The 15,913-nt window shown below is 34.5% G+C and overlaps 1 protein-coding gene across 1 annotated transcript in view; it reads right to left on the bottom strand.

Moving 5' to 3' along the window:
* LOC144436210 (uncharacterized) overlaps nucleotides 1-15,913 on the bottom strand; it is a 104,606-nt gene that overhangs the window by 66,238 nt on the left and 22,455 nt on the right. The window lies entirely within an intron of this gene.

The raw sequence follows: 15,913 nt of genomic DNA, 5'->3' as shown, positions 1-15,913 counted from the left end.
TAAGGGACATGTTTCAATTCCAGGCCAATGCATTAGTACTAATTAGGATTACATAGGATAATTCTTTCATTCTATGCCAATTTTTTCTATAGCTCTGCTGAACAATTGTCTGTATTTCCCACCTAGATATAAATCATAATCCATAGTGACTAACAAACATATTTGACACCTAGATTGTAATCCTAACTAAAAGTGACTACAGTACTGGTACATATTTTAGTTTTTACATTTTAATCCTAATATCATGTGGCTAACAAATGTATTTCATGTCCAGATTTTAACCCTAATGTGAAGTAGGCCTTTATGTTAACGAAACATGTCCAACTGTTTTCTGTGGTAAATGAACCAAACAGGCTTTAGAGAGACACAGTCTTCAATGTTAACAAAGACACTAGTAAGGATCTCTAGCCTACTCAAGCACAGCAAAAATCACATATCTAATAGAAACATTGCCGCATTATGAACTAAAAATCTTGTCCACTGTTGATGACTGTACAGTGCAGACATAAACATATCATGTGAGTGAACATGTCAAAACATAGGTGAAATTAACACCCCAAAATTTTTATAACATTTCCAGTTTCAGCAACCTACCTGATAGTACCACCCAAGCCAAAATCTCTGTAGAAAAACAACTCATACATATGGATGAATGGACAACCTAAATGAAAGAAACCTTTTCAAAATCGTGAACTGAAAGTTGTTTAGTATGACGTCACTTACTGTACATACACTTGTACTTCATAGAGCACCACATAAATCTTTCATGCATATGTTAGATTTGACAAATTGAACAATACTTAGTTGTCAGATTTATACCACAATGAGACAGGAACACCACTGAAGTCTTCTCAACCTGGTAACAAATCCTATCCAATTGTCATTTCTGTAACACTTTTATTACCACTCAACAAAAAGTCACTTGGGTGGAGTAACAACAAAGTGGCACTTTCCTCAATACTTTGGGATGGCCCATGTTTCTCTGTCTGCCTCAGACAAAAAAAAAAAACCCAATGAAATGTGACCTTGCAAACCAACAATACCAATAACATACAACACATATGCTATTTACATCTAACACGTATATAACCAACCTCACATTTCATGATAAAATTTAATTATCTCTGAGGTGAAGAAACTAAAATATTAGCCTAGGGATGACATAATATGTTTTTTAGATACAAAACCTATCATAACATAACTCCTTGGAGAGAGTACAGTACAGTACAGTACAGTACAGTACAGTACAGTACATCACAGTACAGTACAGTACAGTACAGTACAGTACAGTACAGTACAGTACAGTACATCACAGTACAGTACAGTACAGTACAGCACAGTACAGTACGCCACAAGCCAAATATTATCTCAGAACACTACACTGAAATTTGAATGTTGTAGTTGTTAGTTCTACTGTATATTTCACTTTATAGGAGTTTTATATGAATAGATTTGGGTAATATATTTACATTTCGTTCTTTATAATTTCATAAACACTAAATCTTACATGTGTATCCTTCTTTCAAGTATAATATTTTCAGGTGTCTTGGAGGCCTACCAAAAATCAACCACAGAACACATATGTATTCACAAACAAGATTTTCTCTCAATTTTGTAACTTTTCACCATAAGACTCTCCCTAGTACCTGCACAATATACTACTAACCTCCCCTTGCAACTGTGGAAACACCCCTTTCCTGCTGTGCTGGCCTGGAACCTATCCCTTTCCCAGCTGGCATGAAAGTTACCCCCTTTAGTTAGTTAGTTTGGAATCATGTCATTGTACGGTGCTGTTGCAACTTTACAGTAAACTAGTTCATTTTCAATGTGTACCTTTTGTTCAACAATGATGTATGTACACCAACGGCAATATGTCACAGTAAAAGTGAGCTCTGCAAATGTCAATAAATAGTTACCATAATGTTATCCCACTCTAAAATGTTATGGTCACCATGGGTGGCAGCTGTATAATACTATCATTCCACACCCATATGTGTTATGTATATGTGTGTGTGTGATGGGCTAAAATTTCACACTCATGCACTATTTACAAATTTACAAACCAAGTCACTAGGCAGTGATTTACAATGTATTTGCATGCTCACTACTTTCATACTCTTATGTACAAATTTAAACCTACCCCCACTGTACGCCCCCTTACCTCACCTCTCTAAAGTTGACTATTCCGGATGAATAAACCACAAAGTGACTTGGTCTATCAAATGGGAGGGTGGGTGGTTAAATCTATCTCCCCCATTAGTTCTGCATCACTTCACGTCCCCAAACGTTCTCCTAAGGTCATACATTCACAATAAAGTATGACTTACTAGGTGATAAATTTGATTTGAGATACCCTTTATCTTTAGACAAACTAGTCTCAATAACTTTATCCTACCCCCTGCAATAAATCATGCTTGTATAGCAATGGATGTGTTCTGTTTCTGTCAGGTCTATTCATACCATATAGTACATCTACCTCTACGCCCACTTTTGTTACCACACTATCACAAACTAGTCACCATGTACTAATGTATTTCTTCTCCCCAACAAATTCCACTTTAAAGGCCTATGTTTCAATCCTGAGTCAACCATTAGTGTTATCTTAATAAGGATTACAAGGGACCATTCTTTTGTTCTGGGCCAACTTTTTTCCATAGTTTTGCCAAGCAATTAATTTTCTGACCACAGAGTTCTATTTCTTTAAATTTGTCATTTATGTCTCATTTCATGGGGACAAAAAACGATATATAAACATTAAATACCTAGTGTGAAAAACAGTGTATAGTAAATAATGACAATCTAAGTCTTTCCATCGACAGATTTTAAACATTCAATTTGAGATATGCAACTGTCATTTCCATCCATGCCAAACACACAACTGAAGGACATGTAGCATCAATCTCAAAAGTGAGTTTTGGAAACTATAAAAATCCATGACTAGATGAAGAGTTTCTACTACATGACTTACTCTCATTGCATCAAGATCAGAGTTCATCAGTCTTCCAAAAACAAGATTCAACTGCTAAATTCACTTGAATGTAACACAACTGGGGGTTGACTTCTGAGTTGACACACTAGCTACAACAATTTCTTGTGAATGTGATGTACCAAAATTTAGTGTTTCCTTAATATCCCCTACTGTGTAGTGTCTCACAAGAAAACCTAGTTTTATCATTGTGACCCACATTAATATGTTTGTCTTTTTCAGATGGTATCCTGGAACTGGACCACTAAAAGAACAACATACCTGGCAACAGTGCATAAACTTCTATCTATCATGTGTTCACATTAGTGAATGGAACTTAGTTCTGAAGTCAACATACCTGGCTACAACGTGTACACTTCTGAATCCTTGTGATGCACCACATTAGAGGCTTGTAAGTTTTGTGGCTGCAAAGTGTTCACTTCTGCATCTCGATCTCGTAGATGTGTACATATTAGAGCTTCAAAAGTTAGAACTGAGATCTTTCTAAAGTCAACATACCTGGCTACAAAGTGTTCACTTCTGCATCTCAATGATGTGTACATACTCAATGATGTGTACATTATTAGAACTTCAAAAGTTAGTACTGAAATCTTTCTAATAATAAACATAACTGGCTACGAAGTGTTCACTTCTGCATCTCAATAATGTGTACATATTAAAAGTTAGTGCTGCAATCTTTCTAAAAATCAACATACCTGGCTACAAAGCTTACAAGTTACACTTCTAAAATCCTTCTAATGTGTCCACATTAGAGCTCAGAACGTAGTTTTGAACCTTCCAGACTGCTGCAAATCAGAGTAAATGTACTCTACATGGACATGCAACAGACCTGGTTCATACAATGTTGATTAGCAAACTAACAAAAATATGTGTAGGCTGTAAGTACATTAATTTGTGAATAGTTCGGTACCTGGACACATCTTTCTAATTCTCTAGGCATTCATCTCCAGTTACATGCTCTATTTCAGTGTTAATAAAAATTACATGTTCCAGATTTCGATTTTACCAACTTTGTCATGAAATAAATATATCCAAAAACATGCTTATCAACAATATCAGTTTTCTCTACCATAAAGTACACCATAATTATTAATAATTGATATCATTCTCAATGCTCTCGCTGTGCTAACATATCTTAAAATCCTTCTTCCATTTATCACATATTGAAAGAACACCTCCAAGATTTGAATATCAGTTACAATGAAATGAAAGTCAGACACATATTGGTAATTTCACAATTTTCTTGTTAGTATTTCATGATATAATTTCCCATTGATACTACACACTTTTTAAGTATTAAAGGCCATAGGAAAACCTTTATTTACAACTATGATGTATGTGATTTTTATTTATTTATTTATTCATTTCTGTATTTAATTTGATATTCTTTGGGTCCTATAAGTCAGAGGGCTGGATGTGGCTCTTTTTTTGTCAATTTTATTTAAGTACTGTATAATTTGTTGAGTCCACATAGGACATCTTAATAAATAATCACATAACATAACAAGTAAGTAAAAACTCTAGGACTAAACTAAAGGTACATCATGGATGTGTGTTTGGTCCCAGAGATACAGGACTCATAAAAGAATGGACAAACAAGTGATTATAGTTTCGAATTTACTTGGTTTTTTTAAAATAATTTTTTGGGCAAACAGTCAATATTGATCTTAACACCTTATTGTTTAATAAAGATATTAGAAAATATTTGAGTTAACACTTTTGTTCAAAAACATTAACTACAAATTATACCACATATTGTTCTTGCATGTTCAAGATACTGTTGTCGTAACAGGGCTCAATTTATTTTACCTGAAGACGCGCAGAGGCTTTTTCTGCGGAAACAGGACCTGCTAACATACTTAGGAGTTGTCATACATGTATATAGAAAGGTGTTTACAGGGGTGAACAAATCATTTTGTGAACTAGTGGTCCCCGGACCAGTGCCTTAAAAAATCCAGTGGTCCTGCTGAAAGAATTAGTGCTCCCAGGTCCCGCTAATGTGAAACATTAAATCTAACCTATGAATCTGTATATTCAGACGACTTTTTAACATAGTTATTAAGGTTGTTGTATAGGCTATTTTTCATCCAATTCTTTATTGTAGAAATATTGTTGTAACTTTGTTAAAAATAAAGATATTGACACCAAATTTTCTGAGTTTGTCCCTTTAATATTCATCATAACATTAAAAACATTAAAGTAGAGTTTGTTTAAATTATGATGAAATTTGACACCTGTGTATATTATTATATCATATTTTTCATATTTTCCACTCTGTAATAGGCAATTTTGATTTTTTTTTAATTTTTTTTTTACAGTTGTGATCATAAATATACATGTCAAAATCTGTCTAGACAAAATTTTGAAATTTTGATCCAAAATGCTTCAAATTAATTGTCAAAAAGGCAAATTTTGTTGTATGCGTACCCCATTTTCAACAAAGTATTGCCGAGTGCCTGTTTCACTAACAAAAAATCCCTCTAACCAGTTTCTCGTCCTTCATCTCAATTATCAAATAAAACAAACCCGAATTCCCTAGCATGTATAATAAGCTAGAACGAGTAAAATGAAGAAACGTTCTAAATGGTCAAAAAGGCAAAAAAATCCCATTTTTTGACAACTTCGCGACCATTTCGCGGTACTTGTAAAAACAATACTTGCGAACGCGTAAAGTGATTCTGTCTCTTTGAACCCTCTAGAATGAATAAAAATCGTAATATGGCTTGAAAACAGGTTAACACTCTGATATATGGCCGCTTACATTGCTAATATGTAGCGTTACGGTAATGCGATCAACTGTGTCAAGGCTAGGGGGACATCAACAAACTCATGCATATTGCGCATGCGTATCTTTGATTTCAATACGGAGCATACGGTCGCTCAGGACTTTCTACAGCGTGTTATGAAAACTTTTAGCTGCCGCTGGACAACCCTTGAAGACTCACTACCATATTTGGCATACACTACCACGATGCCGAAAACGAAAATAGGTAAAAGACGTTCCAAACTTCGTTACGAGGCCTTGGCTGAGAATGGAGGGACAGTGTTTCCGTGTGATCATATCTTCTAGTCATGCTTGTACGTGCGGGGCCGCGGGGTGACGGTAGATTATGAATATGACCTTGGAGGACAATTGTCAGACTAGAGTTTCGAATTACTCCCTCTGAAACTACGCACCGGACTACAGCAAATCTTATGTATTTTACGCATTTTCAATAAAAATTACATAGAAAAAATTGTGTCTGCAGACAACCATAAATTTGTGTCTGCAGGCAACCATACGCATTCCATTAGCCCAAGAAGACAGAGCTAGAGCGAGTTTGCCTACAGTGTGAGCTCACACGTGTGAACGGCGCGGTACAAGCAAACATGAGGTCTATGAGTATGATGCAAATCGTCGTTCCTGAAATTGCCTGTTCGATAGTCCATGACGACTCAAATGTACAATGTGAGCAAAATTGAAATGTTTCAATGTTTCAGTTAGGTCCTCAGTGTAATATTGACGTGTGTTACGTATCATTCCCTGGGAAAATCATGATTTCCATCCGCAGATTGCTATAAATAAACACAGTTGCTTTGGATTTGTTTGTTGTTGTGTCTTTGATTACTTGATGTGTCGCCCATGTCGGCATGCAATCTGAAAATGGTTGTTTTATTCAGGAAAGCGACTCTTAAAATGTATCTAAGCCGTTCATAAAATGTTCAATATTTGTTGGCACTATCAGCTAGTCATGACATCGACTAACATCGTAGAGACATACTGGGATTATATTTACCGCTACGGAGACCAAACCTGGCTCGATCAGTATTCACCGTACCGCATGCATTTGTTTTGAAATACATCGCTTGTGGTTGTATCGATATGAACTCGTACTCGCACATGTGACGGTGATGTTATATTTGTCTTTTAGTCTAGAAACGAATACGACGTGAATAGTAATACATGTAGTTTAGTTAAGATTGACTGCCCCGGCTTTCAGAGATGACACCGTGGCTTTTGGAAATAGAACAAGTTTAATCAATCATAAAACAGCCTTCACCGAATTTTGAAAAACAAAACGTGGAAGGAAAATCATTTGACTTGAGATCGTGTACACGTGTGTACATAATACATCGACGCCGTACTTCTGAACTTACGCTAAACTCGGAGTGTGGGCGATACTTCTGCGGGCACCTGATTCTGTCAGAAGCACATGCTCACGATGACAAAAAAATTGTCATCCATCAAACTTTTTTTTTTCGTCTTTAAATTTATAACAATTGACAAAAATGCCGACACTCAACGTTTTACAGTCAGGCATTTAAAATACTAAAACATCTTTACGGCAGACTCTCACACTCCCCGTGTGTGTGTTACTCAGGAATTTGTCGTAGAGGGCGCATCAGACTCCCCAGCAAAATGTCAATTACTCTTAATCAGTCAAAGTTTGTGGCTGTGTTACTGCTTATTGACGGTATGCCCTTTGCTAGTTCCGACTCCAATGCGTCTAAATAAATATGTATGAGTGGATTTACATAGTTTTATTGATAAATTCACCTGACGTCCTAGCCCACACAGATACCTTAACAGTAAGGCACTGGTCCGATGGACCAGACAAGGTCAAATTTGTGTGGTCCGCCCACTAGTCCCGGACCCAGGACCAGTGGATTTGTTCACCTGTGTCACTGAATACAGCAGACAGACTGACCAGATGAGTAAATTATGCCTACATGTATATATAGTGTCTACTTTCCTCTTGCACTATCCACCAAATAAAAGTGTGACCTGACATATCCTAAATTGCTATTCTACCAAATTTTTCATGTACCAAAATAAATATGTTAATGGCATATGGCTATATTGCAGACTGTACAGCATACATGCATATTATCATTAGATTTTTTAGTCTCATTTCACCTGTTAGAAACATGAAAACTCAACAATGTTGAATGCAAATATCAAAAGCATTCATGCTGTTTTCTTTCTTCTGATTCACTGTATAAATTGTCACCTTATGACATATTGCTTCTTTGAAAGTGCAAAGATTTTTTAAATTCATGCATTACACTATTTTTTCGTCAGTCAATGCATAGTAACATCTAGATCAAAGTTTGATGAAAGCGGAAAGTTTGAATGCGATCACCAATAACGGCAGAGAAACAGTGCTGGATGGATGGACGGACGGACGGATGGACTGACAGATAGAAATATTAGAAGTCCCATATTACCTTAATCTTTCTACAATGTTTGAATGAAACTGACTGATGCATGGCACAATGGTGTACAGACAGACAGACAGACAGACAGACAGACAGACAGACAGATGGATGGACAGATGAATATACAGACAGACAATGGTAGACAGGCAGACAGACGGACAAACAGCCAGAAACAGACAGACAGATTTAACAAATCAATCTTATCACATCATCTCTGTGTTATTATACATATATGGAAAAAATTCAACAATGACGTTTATTTTGATATCTACGTCTTGTTATTCTTAGGTGGATGCTACTTCACATCATCCTTAAATTCTAACACAGCACAAACTACACACAAACTACACACAAACTACATACAAACTACTCCCAAACTACACACAAACTACATAACATCGAATGTTTCATAAATGATTCATCAAACCTAATACAGAACTCAGGGGAAATTCTTTATTTTCAAACCCGATTACCATAGTCTATCCACATCACATACATACACATGTAATTTGAATAATGTCAAAATGTAATACTAGTAATAGTGTGACAATAAAGACACTAACCTTTACTGAACCTTCTCCTGATAATTATAATTATTAATTATGGAAAGATAACACCAGTAAAGATCTGAATATCAATTATGATGAAAGTATAATATTTTATTCTTAATTTTTGCAAGACACTATTTGTCTTTGTAAAGACATTAACCTTTTGCTGAACTCTTCTCGTCATAATTTTAATTTATTACATATTGAAAGAACACCTCCAAGATTTGAATATCAGTTACAATGAAATGAAAGTCAGACACATATTGGTAAATTATCATTTTTTAATTTAATTTTACATGATATATATATATATGAACACAAAAGCCCTTTGATGAACTTCATCTTCGGATAAAAACTGTAATAATTATTTATTCACTGCATATAGAAAGACAACCCTCTCAATAATTTGAATGTCATTATAATGAAAAAATTATCTTGGTAATTTTTTTTTCAGTCTTAAATGCTCTTTCTCCCAACTTGTACTTAGTTGTGTACAAACAAATATCCCCTTGGGAGTAAGAGGTTTGCACACAGATACTATTTGTGTTGATAAAGCCACCAACTCTTTGTTGAACTTTATCATTTGATAAAAATTATAGCCATTATTCCTTACATATTGAAAGATAATTCTCTCAATATTAATCATAATGAAAACATATTTATAATATTGGTAATTTTTATGGTTTTTATTTTTTTTTGGAAACTATTTGATATAAAGACACAAAGCCTGAGTTTTCTGATAATAATCACGTAATTATTATTCATTGCATATTGAATGATTACTCTTTAAGATTTGAATATAAATTACAATAAACATGACAGTAAGATAGATATTAGTAATATTGATATCTAAATTGACATGGAAACTATTTGTTTTGATAAAGTTACTAATTTTGTCCTTTGATAATAATGACAGCTGTATAACAATGAATTATACCATGATCATGTCAATTTATTGTCTTTGAACAGAACATATGTACTACATACCTTGGTTGTTTTGAGTCACCACAACCCGTATCTATGTACTTGGTTCTGCGATGCTTGAAATATGAATTAGAACATTCCAAATCACCATTATTTTGTGGCTTGCAAAGGTACAACTATATTATTCCCCGGTATTTTTCTTCATCCAAAAAATAATCCTGACCTAAGAATTTTTTTGCCACTACTCATCTGGGAACTCGTAGTGACAAGGCCCCTTAGATCACTAGTTTTTAATTGGCTGAACGAAAAATATTGGGGAACAATATCTAATGATTCATTGCCTATTGACATATCTCTCTCTATGACTTGAATACCAATTACAATGAAACAAGAGCTGCATCCATCATTTTTTATGGTATGTAATTCATTGCTGGATAATATTTATGCTCATAGGACATTCAATATGGCATGTATCAAATATTAGCCGTAAAGGCTTTCAGATATCATTTATGGCTATATTAATAATTTATAATTTTATCTCTGTATTCCCAATGGTTTATGATTTGTATTGAATAATTATCTGACAAATAAATCTGTCATATTTTCACATTCAATATTTGACAGGTATTTTATATGATTACCTAGTTTTATTGTTATTTCTAATAATGTGATATTATTTAAAATTGTTATTAGTGATAATTTATACAGGCTGGGTCGTCAGCCATGATGTGTGATGAATTTTAATTACAGCTAACGTTTCATTATTTAATGTTTAATCACGATGTATTATTAATTCTAATATTTCTAACTTTGAAAGATTGTCACCTGCAGCACTCTTATCATATGTTATGATTAACTGAAGCAGATACAAAATACCCAGTGTAGTAAGTTTCTGAAGCTGCAATTTTGTTGTAATTTTTGTTTCACACTGAAAATGTTGTACATGTAGTATGTTTGTTTTTCACTGAGTGATTCAGCTCAAAAAATAGTCCATGAATCTTACGTGATTAATATTTATGATGCAGAAATTATTTGGCTCGATATTTGACATGTAAAATTATGTGGCACCACAAAGGAAACAATTCTAAAATGCAAAACTTTTTGCCACCACAGGTCAACATAAATGGATTGACAGTTGAAATGTCAGTTTGCCAGGATTGAACAATATTATGCGAAGTATATGTGTGATATTAAATTTGCAAAGATGGCCTCTATAAACTGCTACATTTAGTATTTCCATGCATGGTTTTATCACATGTACAATATAAAACTATACCATTTCCAAGGTCCTCACAGGAAGTACATGTATTTGGTCTAATTCTTGTTATTTTACTGATTGTATCATGTATTTCATTTCACCCAATACTTTGGTATGAAGGTCAATTCAAATTTCAATTCAACACCATTGCATACATACATGCATGAAGGAAGTCGTATACATATTTGTAAGTTCCAGTCTGTCTTCAAGTTCATTAACAAAATTATGGAAGACTTTGCTAGGAGAGAGTAGTTAGCAGCATGACAACAGTACAATTTTGATGGTTGTTACATATATGTACAGGTATACATTAAATAGCTTAATCAAAAACTAACTTACAACAAATCATCAAATGTAAGGCTTGACAATATTAGTACAAGGTATAAATAGATCCTAAAATGTAACCCTTTCGTGGTTTGGTCTTGTAAAACTGATTTCACTGACAACACTAACAGTACCATTTTGAATGCTGTTACTGGTATGTTCGTATCAATTATGTATACATTAAATAGCACAACGGAAACCAACTTACCACAAATCATCAGACATATGTCTTGACATTACGAGCATCAGATTTACAATGAATCCCAAAACGTAACCGTTTGTGGTTCAGTCTCGTGAAGCTGATTTCACTGGTGAGACATCGAACGCCAACAATTGATACCTTCTATTGTCCTTTTGTTCACTTTGAGGGAATGTACATGTATAGATTTCAATACCATGCTATCACTATCAGATATGATATATCCTAGACTCTCTTACAGCCCTCGGAGCTTCGCTTTACTAAAATTAAAGCTAAACGAATTATTTTGTATGTACCGATGCCAGCTAATTAACCGTACTCGAATATCCTTGTACTGTGCGCCCTCATCGACCATGATAGAGATAACCATTCGTTGACATGTGACTGCGACGCTCCGTGTTATCGCGAAGCCCCGAGGACTTCGCGATAACACGGAGCGTCGCAGTCACACGTCAACGAACATATATCTCCATGTGGTCGATGAGGGCGCACAGTACAAGGTTGTTCGAGTACGATGGAGTACGTTATGTAGATGGTATCGGTACATACAAAATAATTCATTTAGCGTCGATTTTAGTAAAGCGAAGTTCCGAGGACTGTGAGAGAGTCTAGATATATCCATGAGTTGATCTAATAATAAATTCCCAATGTTGACACATGTGACCTACATTTAATTAGAACACACCTGCCACACCTAACAGCATTAACCATTAATATTCAACTACCTGCAAACAACACACTACTTTTTATGCTATTCTAACAATTTCAAAGTAGCCTGAATTCTATGATTCAATTACACTGCCTCCTCCATATCATCAACATCCTCCGAGATTCCACTTTCCAATCCATCACTCAAACATGAGAACATTACTTCAAGTGTGACAGGAGTTAAGAATGTTTGATCATCAGTATGCAAACAGGAATAATAAAGAAACTTTCAATTATTCATAATTTGAATACCATTTTATGTCATGATAACACAGCATATATCAGATCGGGGTTATTTCATTTTGAGTTTTTATTGAAATAATCCATTATTGTGCAAGTGAAAATCGTGATCAATCATCCAAAATTGGTGTTTGGATAGCTGCATGCAAACAGAAAGTGTAATTTTTGTTCAATATGCATACAATATGCTTCAGCTTTTATATCTACAATATAAACCTTTGGGTCTCTCATCCTAATACTATTTTTACAATTTTAAATTTTTCAAAATTTTACCCAATATGCTGCAAGATTTGGAGATGTTCTACATTTATTAGGTAAACCTTCGAAGTCGCTACGATATCCAAATTCCATTTATACAGTATTTTGAAAATCTCAGAATTTCACAGACATTTTACTAGAATTTCAAAGTGTTCTACATCTACATGCTAACCCTAAAGTCTCTGAAATCCAAATTCCATTTTTACAGTATTTTTGAAATTCATTTTACTAGAATTTGAACGTGTGTTCTATGTCTACATGGTAAACCCCGAAGTCGCCCATTCTAATGTAGTCTAGCTGCTAGACCCTCGCGTAATTCTGTGCACTTTAATTTAAAAGCGAGCACATGTCGCATAGTGCCAAAGGCGGGGTTGTGGGCTTGTGCACCAGCAGTACAGTATTGTCACCCTCAGCTTTCGTTGACCTTCAAAGTGCAGATGCAAGGTCTTGTTATAAGACTAATTCTAATGCCATTTTTTATGGATTTGTGTACTTTTTTAGACTTTCAACAACATTCTACTGGAATTTGAAGAATTTCTGCATCTTCACTTACTGTGAACCCTTACGTCAAATTCCAAATTACACTTTTAGAGTACTTTGAAATTTTTTCAGAACTTTACCAATATTCTTACAAGAATTTGAAGAAGTTCTGCATCTTCACCCACTGTGAACCCTTGCGTCAAATTAAATACTTTGATATTTTCAGAATTTTACCAAGAATTTGAAGGAGTTCTGCATCTTCACTGTGACTCCTATTAGTCAAATTCTATTTTCAAATTTTACAGAATTTCACACATAGTCTGCTGGGTTTTGAAGTAGCCCTGCTCTCAGTCTCACACTAAATTCTCAAGTCTCTAATTCAAATACTATTTTTAGAATCTCATATACTTCACAATTTCACAAACATACTATCTAGAAATTGAAGGAGTTACCTACACCGAGAACACTAACATCTGTAATTCAAATAAACGCACTTCTAGAATTTGAAGAAGTTAATTTACCTACCCTGAGAACACTGAAGTCCTCCTTTTTTTTCAAATTCAATATTTCACAATTTGACCAACATATAGAATCTGAGGGAGTGATTCACCTACATTGAGAACTCTGAAGTCTATAATTCAAATACAATTTTTAGAGTTTCATATTATTTCATAAAAATACTACTAGAATTTGAAGCAGTCAGTTTTACACTGAAGACTTCAATTCACATTCCATTTCTAGAATATCATATTTTTTAAGATTTCAACCAATGGCAATGTTCTGAGTATGTATAGAAATACTGTTGCTACTTCAACCTGAGAACACAGTCACTATGTTTGAATTGAGCAGCACTTAGGAATCATCGACGAATTCAACAGACTGCATCAAGAGGCAACATTCTCATCAAGTACAACGCAGTAATTTGTGGATTGTATTTCAATACCAATATTTGTCTTGTAATGCACCATTTTCATTCTGCAGTCAAGTATCCATTTTGAAAATGCCTGTTACAATACATTTGACAATATATTAAAATACTGTATATTGTGCAATGGATCAAATGTATGAATTTTAGTCATTCTCACACACAAATACAGAATGTTTATTTTGTAGTAGTAATACATTTTGTACATGGAAGTACTTTTTGTCTAAATATTGATTACAGTGAGTTTGCTATCCATGCAACTGTACAAATTTGGTAAAATGTAGATACATTTGCATACCTTGCACCCCAATTTTGGTAGGAAATCATACTATTAAAAGTGTGAGGGGAAATCTGAGTTGACCTACTTCCTCCCCTAATAAAAACACTGGATTAAATTGATATTTTTGACCATTTCAATCACGGCTTGTCATGGTAATAAAATCTAACTTCATTAAACCTTATTCTTTACTACATTTCTTACCAGTGTTTGAAAGTATTAAGTGTTAACAGATTTCGCTGTCTCAATCCCCTGTCCCATTATACAAGCACAAGGTTTGGGATGAAGCAAAGCCAACAGGAATACTGAGAAATATATCGATAACAGACTAAACTATGATGCAAATGGCAGGGGGAAAACACCTATGTTTTATGTCAATAGCTGTATGAGAAATACATATGGGATGTCAGAATCACTGGCACATATAATGATATATGTATGTACGACAAATAGATATCAAAAGCCTAGATGATTATATATACATGTCCTTAGTTGTCCTGAGAAATGTCAACCTGGTTTGCCTCTCATCATACAAATCAAATATCTTTGTACTCATAGGGTCATAATAGAGCATGTCCTTGCATGTGATGAACTTGATTAACATTGTTAAATCACCAATGATGTTGTGTGTGAAGTAGAACAACTTGTATTTGGTTAGGCATACTGCGTCATCATTTGCTAGGTGACCTCAGAGTGCACGTTGATAGCAATGCTGGAGGGTGTCAATTTCACAGCTGACTACACCACAGTAATCAACTTGATGCTGCCCTAGATTATACTTCAAACTATATATTAACTGTAGCTGACCCATCTCAGCTCATTACCTTGAGGCAGATTTTTTAAAACCACATTTTAAAATGAACTGAGTCTTAGATAGTTCAAAGTCTATCTGGTATTCTATTGGCTATAGCATAACATATGACAATCACATGACTTCTACATGGGTTCGGTTATCATCCATGAAAGGATCAGTGCATTTAAGAGAGAAAAAACAAGACTATAAATTATTTGACTTAACTTGACAGGCAGTACACTTGAAATAGTCTCCTAAATTTGACATTGGCTTAGTTCACAAGAATTTGATGTGTAAAAGTATGCAAATGAGGCAAATGAATCCTTAGTATTATTATCAATTTACATTTATGATGCACGATGAAAAACGTGGCATTCACAGATAAATACCGTAGTAACAGTAAGTTGATAAACATCAGTAATTGAACATACTAATCTTACCCATGCAATTCATTCATGTCTTCATCATTCAATATTTCACCTTGGTTTTGACACCGAGTTTTGAAAATGACCTCATATTGATGAAATTCATGTAGGACAACATATGAAAAGGATAGTAATTCTTATATCATGCTTTCCCAAGCTGCGCTCAAAGTGAAAGGGATCTATAATTAGTATGTCTTGCATGGACCTACAATGGCACAGCAGTCATTTTTGTTTCCTCAACTCCTTTGGGAACATACAATTCATTGCAGTCTCTATGTATAAGCAATAGGATTACATCCTTCCACATACAACCTTTATTCTACCAGGTCCTCACTTTATACACAGCTTGGTTGACTGAGACACAATCAT

Source organism: Glandiceps talaboti, chromosome 6, assembly GCF_964340395.1.
Source record: "Glandiceps talaboti chromosome 6, keGlaTala1.1, whole genome shotgun sequence".
Taxonomy (NCBI): Eukaryota; Metazoa; Hemichordata; class Enteropneusta; family Spengelidae; genus Glandiceps; species Glandiceps talaboti.
Note: the sequence above shows the minus strand (reverse complement) of the source record. Positions and strands in the feature narration are given on the sequence as shown.